Here is a 12,205-nt window from a genome sequence, read left to right as displayed (position 1 = left end):
AAGACCATGATTCCTAGAAAAGCCACCATGAAGGCGAAGTGACGGTGAACCTGCCATGCGTCTTTGTCTTGCTTGTTAGTAAGGCCTTTCTCATGAATTTCGAACCCATCTGACTTTCCGAACCTTGAATACAAAAAGTTGAAAGAACAACATCCATTGATGACATTGCTTTTCCTGATTTGACTGCTGATGTTCAGAAGACCGAAGAATCGATGTACCGAGGGAGCCTTTGTGAATATCAAGCTTTGATTCCTTAAACTTCCGTCAAAACCAACATATCCAGCTATCTCCTCTAATGTAGGAGTGAGCTCGAAGTCAGAGAAACGAAAGACATTGTGAACAGGGTCCCAAAAAGTTACTAATGCCGCAATCAGATCATCACGGGGTTTAACTTTCATAATATCCGGGAGATTTCCCAAATGCTTGATGACCCACTTTTGACCATCTTCGCCTAATTCACACCACCACATTTGAAGCTGGAATAGAAACTCTTCTGTATTTGTGGATGAGGGGTTTTGTGTGGTGCTCATTTTGTATCTGAAATTTAATTTAATAAAGTCAAGACTCATTTTGAAAATATACTCTAACCATTTTCAGTTAAAACTATTTTCAAGATTTAAAACTATTTTGGGAATTTTTCAAACTATTTTTCAAGATTAAATACCTTTATTTCAAGATTTGAAACTATATTTTCTTTTTTTTTTTTACTTTTTTTTTATTTTTACTTTTTTATTTTATTTTTTATTTTACTTTATTTTTTATTTTTTATTTTTTTATTTTTTTTTTAAAAAAAAACCCATTTTATTCCTCAGTTCTCACCATGATTTCATTTAAGCCGGTCAACAAGCATGTTCGAGGCAAATGAATGCACAGGTAGCAAGTAGGATGCATCAGGATGGTCTTTTTATTTCGGGTTCACCTGTCCTAGACAGACCCAACCCCTGTGTTGAGTCTCCAAGGCCAAATGTACATGATGCAAATAGACGTTCCTACTAGGGATCCGGTACATGGCTGAGTTATTCTAGGTGAAAAACCTGAGGCATATTGTTCTAAACCTGGCTCACCCAAACGGACAGTTTGAGCCGAAGTGGGGGCACCCGCGGGGGCGCAAGGGAGTTTTTTCCAATTAAAGGACAATCGAAACGGGATTTGTTTATTTATTTCAGAGTCGCCACTTGGGAGATTTAGGGTGTCCCAAGTCACCAATTTTAATCCCGAATCGAGGAAAATAATGACTCTATATTACAGTCTGCATACCAGAAATCCGGATAAGGAATTCTGTTAACCCGGGAGAAGGTGTTAGGCATTCCCGAGTTCCGTGGTTCTAGCACGGTCGCTCAACTGTTATATTCGGCTTGATTATCTGATTTTATACAAGTGTGAACTTATGTGCAAAATTTAACTTTTAACCGCTTTTATCATTTACTGTTTTTATCAAGAATTGCAACGTTGTGAAAATGTATCTCGAACCGCGTTACAATCAATGTACCCGTGGTCGTCGACACACTTTGACTCCGTTGAGATTTGGATTTGGGTCACATCAATGTGCACCCGAGTTTAAGGAAATTAAATTATTAAAGGCGCGCCTAAAGCGACTAGCGTATTTATTTTGGGTAGGACCGTGGAATTTTACTAAACGGTCCATCCCGAAGTCTAAACAATTTTTAAAGCAAATATTTACTGAGGGCCCCACAATTTGTATTTTTATTTGGCGAGGCTCATCTCATTCTTATTTTTTAAAATGAATTTGCAACGTCATGGACATGCATCTCGAACCACATCACAATCAATGTACCCGTGATTAGAAACACATCTCGAATCCGTCGAGATTTGGATTTGGGTCACATAAATGCGCACCCGAATTTAAGAAGGTAAAATTATTAAATACGCGCTTAAAGAGGCTATCGCGTTACTATTCCAGGAGGGCCGTGAAATTTGCTAAACGACCCGTCTTGGAAATTGAATGCTTCGATATATACATTTAACGAGGGCCCCGCAGCTTGTGCGTTTTTATTTGTCGAGGCTCATCTCGTCCTTATTTTAAAAGGATATCCTATAGCAACTACGTTTCTTGTCGCGTTTGTCTCTACTAATTGAAAACAAAGATAGTCCTAGTTAATTACATGCTCGCAGGTTATTTACAGCAGGATTCAAAATGCTTTTATAGAAATAGAAAAAACATGACTACGCACACGGACAGCTGTTCGAACATCACGGGCCCAAATCCGGCTCATGCGGGATGGGCCAGACCTGGGCCACTGTTGGTTCGATGCAGGCCTGCTTGGTCTGTTTTGACCTAGGCTCAACCTTCATGAGGTTGAGATTGCAAGCTTTATGTTCTTTGTTCTAAAGCATGGTTTGCCAGTTAGATGAGGCAATTTATCGGAAGATAAAGAACTTAACTAGTAGTGTACAGTTTTCATGCTTGGCATACATTAAAGAATTATACTACACAATTAAACTAAATCCAAGATACAACCTACTGCATTGGGAATACCTTTATCTAACAACATACATATACAACTATCATTCAATCCCCTATATTGACATCAGCTAGGTTTGTAAGCTACCTTCAGTATCCCAAACAAAAATGTGAGCTATTAGACACTACATGACATTTAACACAACAGTCCATGTATATATAAAAAAACATCTGCAGATCTTCTCTTTTAGACTCATTGCTCAAACTTTCGAGTTACATTGGTAGTGTAATTGTGTACCTGGTAAGGAAAGCAAAGGAAGAAAGGAATGATCAGCTGAGTAGTATGCAACAAACATAGCACCAGCAGACACACAGCAACAACAACCAGCCAACAATGATGAAGCTCAAGAGCAGTCGAGCAACAAACAAACAATCCCAAAACCAGAGTAATGAACCAACAGAAATAACAGAGTACTCAATACAGCAACACCAGCAGTTCAACAATCACAAGCAGCTCAATCAGGGCAAACAGCAGAACTTGGCCAAGACAGCTTGACCAATGTGAATTCTTATGTAGTTTACAGACAATGTTTGGTTACAATATCCTCTGAATTTATATTTCTTTCTTTCAGTTTTTTTTTCAGAAGAACCTCCTCTTTTAGGCTCCAAAAAAAATCCCCCTTCCTCTAACGGAAGGTCCCCCTTCTTATAGCCTAATCCCAGCACTTTACAGCCTGCTGGACAACTCAAAATTCCCCCTCCCTGTTGTTTTTCCACTCACTTATTTTAAATAACAAAACTCCCATGAAATCCCTGACAGCCCCTCTCCCTTTTTGTTGTTAAAGTGTCCTAATCTCTTGTTTATTTAAACAAAGTATGGGCAGCAAGAATATAATCTGACAGCATGTGCTGTCAGACTATTTTAATCCAAAACAACTGACCATACGCATGCTGCCCCCAATCTGAACTAAGTGAACATGGCATCCATTTAAGCTCAAAGTCTGAACTGCCATTATAACCTACCCCCTAGATGTTCTTTAATTCAAATTGAACAAAACCAATAGGCAATACAACTCAGTTCCTAATGGGATTCAAATACGATCACAGCAGAAATAAACAACACGGATCAAGTTGTTACCATTAATGACTGAAACTAATTGACAACATACATCGACTCGACTATATTAATCGTAACACATAACAATCAATCGTTCATATAAACAACACGTATAGAGTCCCGAATGACTTCAGACAACTTTGTTCAATCACTGGGAACCTATATGAATTAACTCATTTGATGACTAATCTAATTGACGATCATGTATACCACAGAATACATTCAGAACACACAGAAAATCAACTGACCAAATAAAAGGTCTTTGACAGAGACGGAATAAATCCGAATGAAAAATAACAAAAATAACAAACATACACAACGAAACATACTGACAACTTAACTAGCAGTTGAATAAAACAAAAAGGAAAAGAAAACTTACCGAAAAATGTCCAAACAAAACTGAACCAAATCTGACTCAATTTTGACCCCTTGAGGCCGAACAAACTTTAATCAGGGTGTTCTCATATGAGAATACCTTGATTAAGGTCTATTAGACCTCAAACCTTGTTAAGACTGGCCGGTTTCCAAGGCTATTCAAGTTCTAGGTTTTGGATTCTCAGATTTGAGATTCTAAGAGTTGTGGGTAGATTCGGACCAAACCAAGCCTGGTTTGGTCACGAGGGGGGGTCAGGGGAGTGTCTGTTATGAAGATGGTGAGGTTTGGTATAGGTCCGGGTTCGACTTGAATCTTCAAATGAAGATTCGAGATGAAGGAAGGGGATTCGAGGCTAGGGGTAATAGATCCATGTTCAGGAGAGTGAGGGGGTCCTAGGGTGTTCAGGAGGGGGTCATCGGCGTTCATGCCGCCGGGTTCTGGTGAAAGGGGAATCAGGGCGGCTGCTAGGGTTTGGGGGGTTTCAGGCTTGGGGAAGGAGATGAGTGAAGGGGGGTTCGAATAGGGGGCGTGAGGTGTGATAGAAAGCTTATATATAGTCTAGGGGTTTAGATCTGAGCCGTTGGATCAGATGATCTCAACGGCTTGGATCTGATGGTGAGGGGTGAGACGAGGTCGTTTAGTATTAAAACGGGGTCGTTTGGGTTTAAGTGATGGGTTGGGTTGGACCGGCTAAACAGGTCAGGTTACGGGTGTTGAGGTGGACCGTTGGATTAGTGTGGTTGAACGGCTCAGATCAGACGCCTGATGCGGCGTCATTTTGGGAGGTGCCTGGGCAGGCCTGGTTTGGACCGGACTTGTGTGCTGGTTTGGGCCTATTTTTGTTTTATTTCTTGGGCCCAAACTGATTTTTATCACTTTTCTTTGTTTTCTAATTTTAAAACAAAAATGAAAAATAACAAATAAATAATAAAACAAATGAAATTAAAACAAACAACAATGTAACACTTCAACACCATTATCACGCCAAATTAAAATGTTTAAGCAAGTTAAATCACAACCTAGAACGGACGATGCACATATATTTTTGAATTTTCCTTTAACGACCGAATTACGGTTTGATTACCATGACAGACGTAAGTTCTATTTTGATTGATAAGATCAAATGCAACATGGACCGAACCACAAACGACTAACAGCACATGCCACGAAAAAATTGAAAAATTGTACAGTGGAATCATTTGTCACTATTTTTGTTTTCTTTTGGAGCGATTGTCCGTGAAGCAAAAATCACGTGCTTACACTGAGTGTTCAGGCCTTACTTAGATTCATTCGTGATAGTCTTCATTGATGATATTTTTATATATTCCTGCAGTCGGAAGGAGCACAAGCAGCATCTCAGAGTGGTTCTTCAGACTCTGAGGGATAGTCAGTTATATGCTAAGTTCTCGAAGTGTGAGGTCTTGTTGAGTTCAGTTGCATTCCTGGGTCATGTTGTATCAGCAGAGGGTATTCAAGTTGATCCGAAGAAGATTGAGGCAGTCAAGAACTGGCCTAAACCAGCATCAGCTACAAAGATTCGGAGTTTCTTGGGATTGGCAGGCTACTATCGTCGGTTCGTGGAGGGGTTCTCATTTATCGCAGACCCGATGACCAGGTTAACCCAGAAGGGTACCCAGTTCAGGTGGTCGGACGAATGTGAGGTGAGCGTTCAGAAGCTCAAGACAGCTCTGACTACGGTACTGGTGTTGGTTTTGCCCATAGGTTCAGGGCTTTACACAGTTTATTGTGATGCGTCTCGTATTGGACTTGGTGTAGTGTTGATGCAGGATGGCAAGGTCATTGCCTATACTTCGCGGCAGTTGAATATTCATGGAAGAACTATTCGGTTCATGATTTGGAGTTGGCAGCCATTGTTCATGCGTTGAAGATTTGGATGCATTATCTGTATGGCGTGGCATATGAGGTATTCACGGATCACAAGAGTCTCTAGTATTTGTTCAAGCAAAAGGAGTTAAATTTGAGGCAGAGGAGGTGGTTGGAGTTGTTGAAAGATTATGATATCACTATCTTATATCACTCAAAAAAGGCCAATGTAGTGGTCGATGCTTTGAGTAGGAAGTCAGCCAGTATGGGCAGTCTTGCTTAAATTCTGGTCGGTGAGAGACCGCTTGCTTTGGATGTTCAGGCTTTAGCCAGTCAGTTCGTGAGGTTGAATGTTTCTGAGCCCAGTCGTATGTTAGCTTGCACCGTCGCTCGTTCTTCATTATTGGAGCGTATCAGAGATCGGCAGTATGATGATCCCCATTTGTGTGTCCTCAGAGACACAGTGCAGCACGGAGGTGCCAAGCACGTTACCTTAGGTGATGATGGAGTTTTGAGATTGTAGGGTCGAGTTTGTGTGCCTAATGTGGATGGACTTCGAGAGTTGATTTTAGAGGAGGCCCAAAGCTCCCGGTACTCTATTCATCCGGGCGCCGCAAAGATGTATCAGGATTTGCGGAAGCATTATTGGTGGCGGAGAATGAAGAAGGATATCGTTGCATATGTGGCTCGGTGTTTGAATTGTCAGCAGGTTAAGTACGAGCATCAGAGGCCCGGTGGTTCATTTCAAAAGATTGAGATTCTTGAGTGGAAATGGGAGCGTATCACTATGGATTTTGTTGTTGATCTCCCACGAACTCAGAGGAAGTTCGATGCAGTGTGGGTTATTGTTGATAGGCTGACCAAGTCAGCGCATTTCATTCCTATGGTGGTCTCCTATTCTTCCGAGAGGTTAGCTGAGATCTTTATTCGGGAGATTGTTCGCCTTCATAGTGTGCCCGACTATCATTTCGGAACGAGGTATGCAGTTTATCTCCCATTTCTAGAGAGCAGTTTAGCGAGAATTGGGCACACGGGTTGAGTTGAGCACAATGTTTCACCCTCAGACGGACGGGCAGTCCGAGTGGACTATTGAGATTTTGGAGGATATGCTCTGAGCTTGTGTCATTGACTTTGGAGGCTTGTGGGATCAGTTTTTGCCTTTAGCAGAGTTTGCCTATAACAACAGCTACCAGTCGAGTATCCAGATGAATCCTTATGAGGCTTTATATTGTAGGTGGTGTCGGTCTCCGATTGGATGGTTTGAGCTAGGAGAGGCTCGGTTGTTGGGTACAGATCTGGTTCAGGATGCCTTGGACAAGGTCAGGATTATTCAGGATAGGCTTCGTACAACTCAGTCCAGGTAAAAGAGTTATGCCAACCGCAAGGTTCGTGATTTGGCATTCATGGTCGGTGAGCGGGTATTGCTTCGAGTGTCGCCTATGAAGGGCGTAATGAGATTTGGAAAGAAGGGCAAGCTTAGCCCTAGGTTCATTGGGCCGTTTGAGATTCTCAATCGAGTGGGAGAGGTGGCTTATAGACTTGCATTGCTGCCGAATTTACAAGCTGTGCATCTAGTGTTTCATGTGTCCATGCTTTGGAAGTATCACGGTGATCTATCCCACGTGTTAGATTTCAACACTGTCCAGTTGGACAAGGACTTGTCTTATGAGGAGGAGCCAGTAGCTATTCCAGACCGGCAGGTTTGTCGGCTGATATCGAAGAGTTTTCCTTATGTTCGTGTTCAGTGGAGAGGTCAGCCTCCTGAGACATCGACCTGGAAGTCCGAGTCCGATATGCGGAGCCATTATCCCCATCTTTTCCCCGACTCAGGTACTTCCTTCTTCTGTCCGTTCGAGGACGAACGGTTGTTTTATAGGTGGAGAATGTGATGACCCAAGAGGTCATCACTTGTTTTAAAATGAATTCTACATTCCGGGGCATTAAAAATCTCTTTTAGCATTACCTCATTTTGCGTGCACAATCCGGGCGCGTAGTTGGAAAGATTATATGTGAAAATCTGTGAAAAATAATAAATTTTAACTATAAAATGAATTAATTTGACTTCAGTCAACATTTTAAGGAAACGGACCCGGACCCATGATTTGACGGTATCGGAGGGTCTGTAGGAAAATATGGGACTTGGGTGTGTGCCCGGAATCGAATTCCGAGGTCCCAAGCCCGAGAAATAAATTTTTAAAGAAAATTATTTTCTAAAATTGTTTAAAGGATTTGGAATTGAATTTTGATTAGAACATGTTGGTATCGGGCCCGTATTTTGGTTCCGGCGTCCGGTACAGGTCTTATATATGATTTAAGATAATTCTGTGAAGCTTGGTAAGAAACGGAATCCGTTTGACGTGATTCGGACCTTAAATGCAAAATTTGATGTTTTAAGAAGTTTGAAATAATTCATTGATTTTGAGGTTTAATTCGATGTTAATGATGTTATTTTGGTGATTTGATCGCACAGATAAGTTCCTATGGTGTTTTTGAGTTAGTACGTGTGTTTGGTTTTGAGCCCCAAGGGCTCGGGTGTGTTTCGGAAGGTTTTTTGGAACTCAAAATTTGCAGGTTTTTTCAGTTCTGGTGTGCTGATATTTCCTTCTTCACGTTCGCGGGAGGACCCTCGCGAACGCGATAAGCTATTCATGCTGAAGGAAAATTCCTTCTACGCGAACGTGAGACCCAGGTCGCGAACGCGAAGCATTGGGGGGTCTTCCCTTCGCGAACGCGGGCCTGGTATCGCGAATGCGAAGGCTTACATCCTTGGCAGGGGGAGGGGTACTATACCCTACACGACCACCTGGACGTGAAAACGAATGCGAAGGCTCTTGAAGCTGAAGCTCCGTAAACGCGAAGGTCACTTAAGATGGCTTCATCGCGAATGCGACAGGCCCATCACAAACGCGATGAAGGCCTGCCCAGTGATTTTTAAAACAGAACCAAAAACGGGATTTAGCCAAAATTCCATAAGCTCTTCTCTTCAACTCCAAATTGGGAGATTTTTGAAAGGGGATTTCCCCATCAATTTATAGGTATATAATCTTAGACTCATTTTCTTCAATTTCCATTAACACTCATTAGATTTCTAGGCCTAAATCATGTGATTAAGGGTAGAAAATTAAGGATTTGGGTAGAGTTAGGACTTTTTCATTATTTGAGAATTTGACCTCGTTTTGGGGTCGTATTTCAAAAACTATATATTCAGGCTCGTGAGTGAATGGGTAATCGGGTTTTGGTCCGAACCTCATATTTTGACCAAGTGGGCCCAGGGTCGATTTTTGACTTTTTGGGAAGAATGATGGGAAAGCTATAATTAAGCATTGAAATTGGATTGTTTAGCATTTATTGATGTTATTAAGTTGATTATGTCTAGATACAATTGATTTGGAGCCGAATTTCAAAAGGAAAGGCGGTTTTTGAGGCTTGAGTTGGCCGTGGAAGTTCGAGGTAAGTGTTCGGTCTAACCTTAGCTTGAGGGATTAGGAGTTGTGTCCTATTTGCTATTTGCATTTTGTTGAGTACGACGTATAGGCATGGTGACGAGTATCTATATGTTGGTGTCGAGCATGACCGTGAGTCTTAAATTCAAATTTGTTGTGTTCTTAAATGATACTACGGATGCTTTAATTGATGACTCTCGATATTTGAGCAAGGATTAAGTTTGTTTTTGTGGAAATTACTTACGATTGTGTATTGGTGTTAGCTGAGATGAGTAGAAGTTGGGCTAAGATTGGTTATAGTTGTTTCTCCCTTGTCGGGACGTATTTACTTTTACTGTCGAATCCCTTGCCGGGATAGTGTAGTTTATTGTTGATCCCTTGCCGGTACTCTTAGTATGGTTGTTAAAGGTATTTAAATGTTATATTGGATCGGGTTGCATGTCACAACAATGTTATATTGGATCGGGTTGCACGCTACAACAATGTTATATTGGATCGGGTTCCACGCCGCAACAATATTATATTGGATCGGGTTGCATGCCGCAATAATGTTATATTGTATCGGGTTGCATGCCGCAATAGTGTTAAGTGGTAGGGATTGGGTTGCGTGCCGCAACAGTGTTATTATTATTTTGTTGTAGATCTTGAGTTTTTCTCTCATAGTTCTCTTAAGTTTCTGCTGGATTTGATATTTCCCCGTAGCATGTACCCCCATCCCATGTTAATTGTTTATTCCTATTTATCTTTCCGCTGTATATTATATAACTGCACAGGTTTATTTGGAGTCTGGTCCTAGCCTCGTCACTACCTCGCCGGGGTTAGGCCTGGCACTTACTAGCACATGCGGTCGGTTGTGCTGATGCTACACTATGCACTATGTGCAGATTACGGAGCAGCTTTTGGACAGTAGCACTTGGGGAGCCTGCCTTCAGTCCAGCCAGAGATCCCAATGTAGTCCTACAGGCGTCCGCAGGCCCGACGTTCTCTTCCACTTTATTTTGTACTCCATTTTCATTAGATTTCAAGACATCTTGTATTTCTTTCAGACATTTGTATGTAGTACTCTTAGACAGTCCGTGAATATTGTGACACCAGATTCTGGGTAGAGGAGTGTATTGGCATTGTAGTACTGGCTTGGTTATCTTTAGCTGTTTTAGTCTTCCGCTTATTCTGTTTATCGTTAATATTTAAATGTTGATTAACTGTTAATTCAAAATTGTAAAAATGATTAAAATGAAGGAGTTAGAATTTCTATATGTCGCGGCTTGCCTAGCTTTTACGAGTATACGTCATCACGACTCCCGAGAGTGGAAAATCCGAGTCGTGACAATTTTGTATGAAGCACTTTCGTTGAAATTGTTTGGTTGCTGCGAAACATGAGAGGCAACAAAAAAATAGGTTCGGTTCCATCATAAAATTAAACCATAAGAGATGAATGAACAGAATCTATGCTTTGATACCAATTGTTGAAAAAAATAGCCCCCACAAAAATAATATTTATGGTATACGACTATAATAAATATAAATTTCTAAAATATAGTAACCAATGGTAATAATAAGAGAAACAAGCACACCAAGATTTTTATGTAAAAATCCTTCTGAACAAGGGGAATATCACAGCTTGGGTGGAGCAACTGATTTCTCTATAACAAAAATTTTATAATATTTGGTAATGAGTAAAATATTCCAAGATCACTACCCACTCAAAAGAAATAACTTTTTTTGATTTTTCTACTTCACTACAATACCTCTCAAATTCTTAATTTCTCACAAAATATTTTGTTTCTTACTTTGTGAATTGCTCTCTTTCTCTTTGTGTTGGTGCATCTTATAGCTGAGGGAAAAACCTCTTATTTACACTGCTAAAAAGACTCTTCTTGATGTCATCAGTGACATACAATGTAGCAAAGTCAAATGTCGTATTGTGAAATCGGAGAAATAATATATTTCCAATTCCTTTTTCTAATGTTGTTTTGGTTGGCTTGACAATTCAAAGCTAAAAGAAGTTGTCTTCCTTTCACATTGGCATGGGATGGACCAATCACCATTTTCATCTATCTTTATCGACGAATTAAGGTCTTCTTAATGGAAATTAGAAAAAGAAAAATAGAAAATTAAACAAAAACAAAAAGAATTTCTAATTCCAAAAAAGTTTATAAGTTAAAATATTAGATTCATTTTTACCATACAAATCGTGAAAGCATATGAGAACAAGAACAGTGCATGTCTATCTGGAGAATTGTAGTAACATCTTTTACTATAATAAGCATGTTGAAAACACTGAAGATGCACAGCTAAAAAATATCAGTAATTATCAGAAACTAATTAGAAAGTTATTGTATCTGAAAATCACAGGGCCTGATATATGCTTTACGGTCCAAGTATTGAGTCAATTCATGCAGCTTCCTAAAGAGTCTCATATGGAATCAGCATTGAGGGTGGCCAAGTATATCAAAGGAAGTCCTGGACTAGGGATCTTGTTGAGCATCAAACAAACAACACACTCATAGCATATTGTGACTCAAATTGGGCAACATGCCCTAATATAAGGAGGTCTGTCACATGCTATGTGGTAAAACTAGGAGATCCACTATTATCTTGGAAGTCAAAAAAAGCAATAGACAGTTAGTACAAGCTCAGTAGAGTAGAATATAAAAGCGCAGCAGTTGCAGAAGTGATATGGATGACATGCCTATTATAGAAGCCATGGAACAAAATAGAGAAACTAGTATACCTATATCGTGAAAGCAAAATAGCTCTACAAATGGTAGCTAATCCAACTTTCTATGAAAGAACCAAGCATATAGAGATAAATTATCATTTTGTAAGAAAAAAAATCAATGAAGGTCTGATCATGACGGACTACATATCTACAAATCAACAACTCGCAGACTTGATGAATAAAGGTCTTGGAACAACTCAACATGAACTATTGCTTTCCAAGTTAGAGTGTTTAGTTCTTTTTGAATGTCTTTCACCCTCCAACGGGGGAGTGTTGTGATAGTTAACACAATAATACAAAA

Source organism: Nicotiana sylvestris, chromosome 11, assembly GCF_000393655.2.
Source record: "Nicotiana sylvestris chromosome 11, ASM39365v2, whole genome shotgun sequence".
NCBI lineage: Eukaryota > Viridiplantae > Streptophyta > Magnoliopsida > Solanales > Solanaceae > Nicotiana > Nicotiana sylvestris.
The sequence above is the reverse complement of the archived record's forward strand: the minus strand, read 5'-3'. Positions refer to the sequence as shown.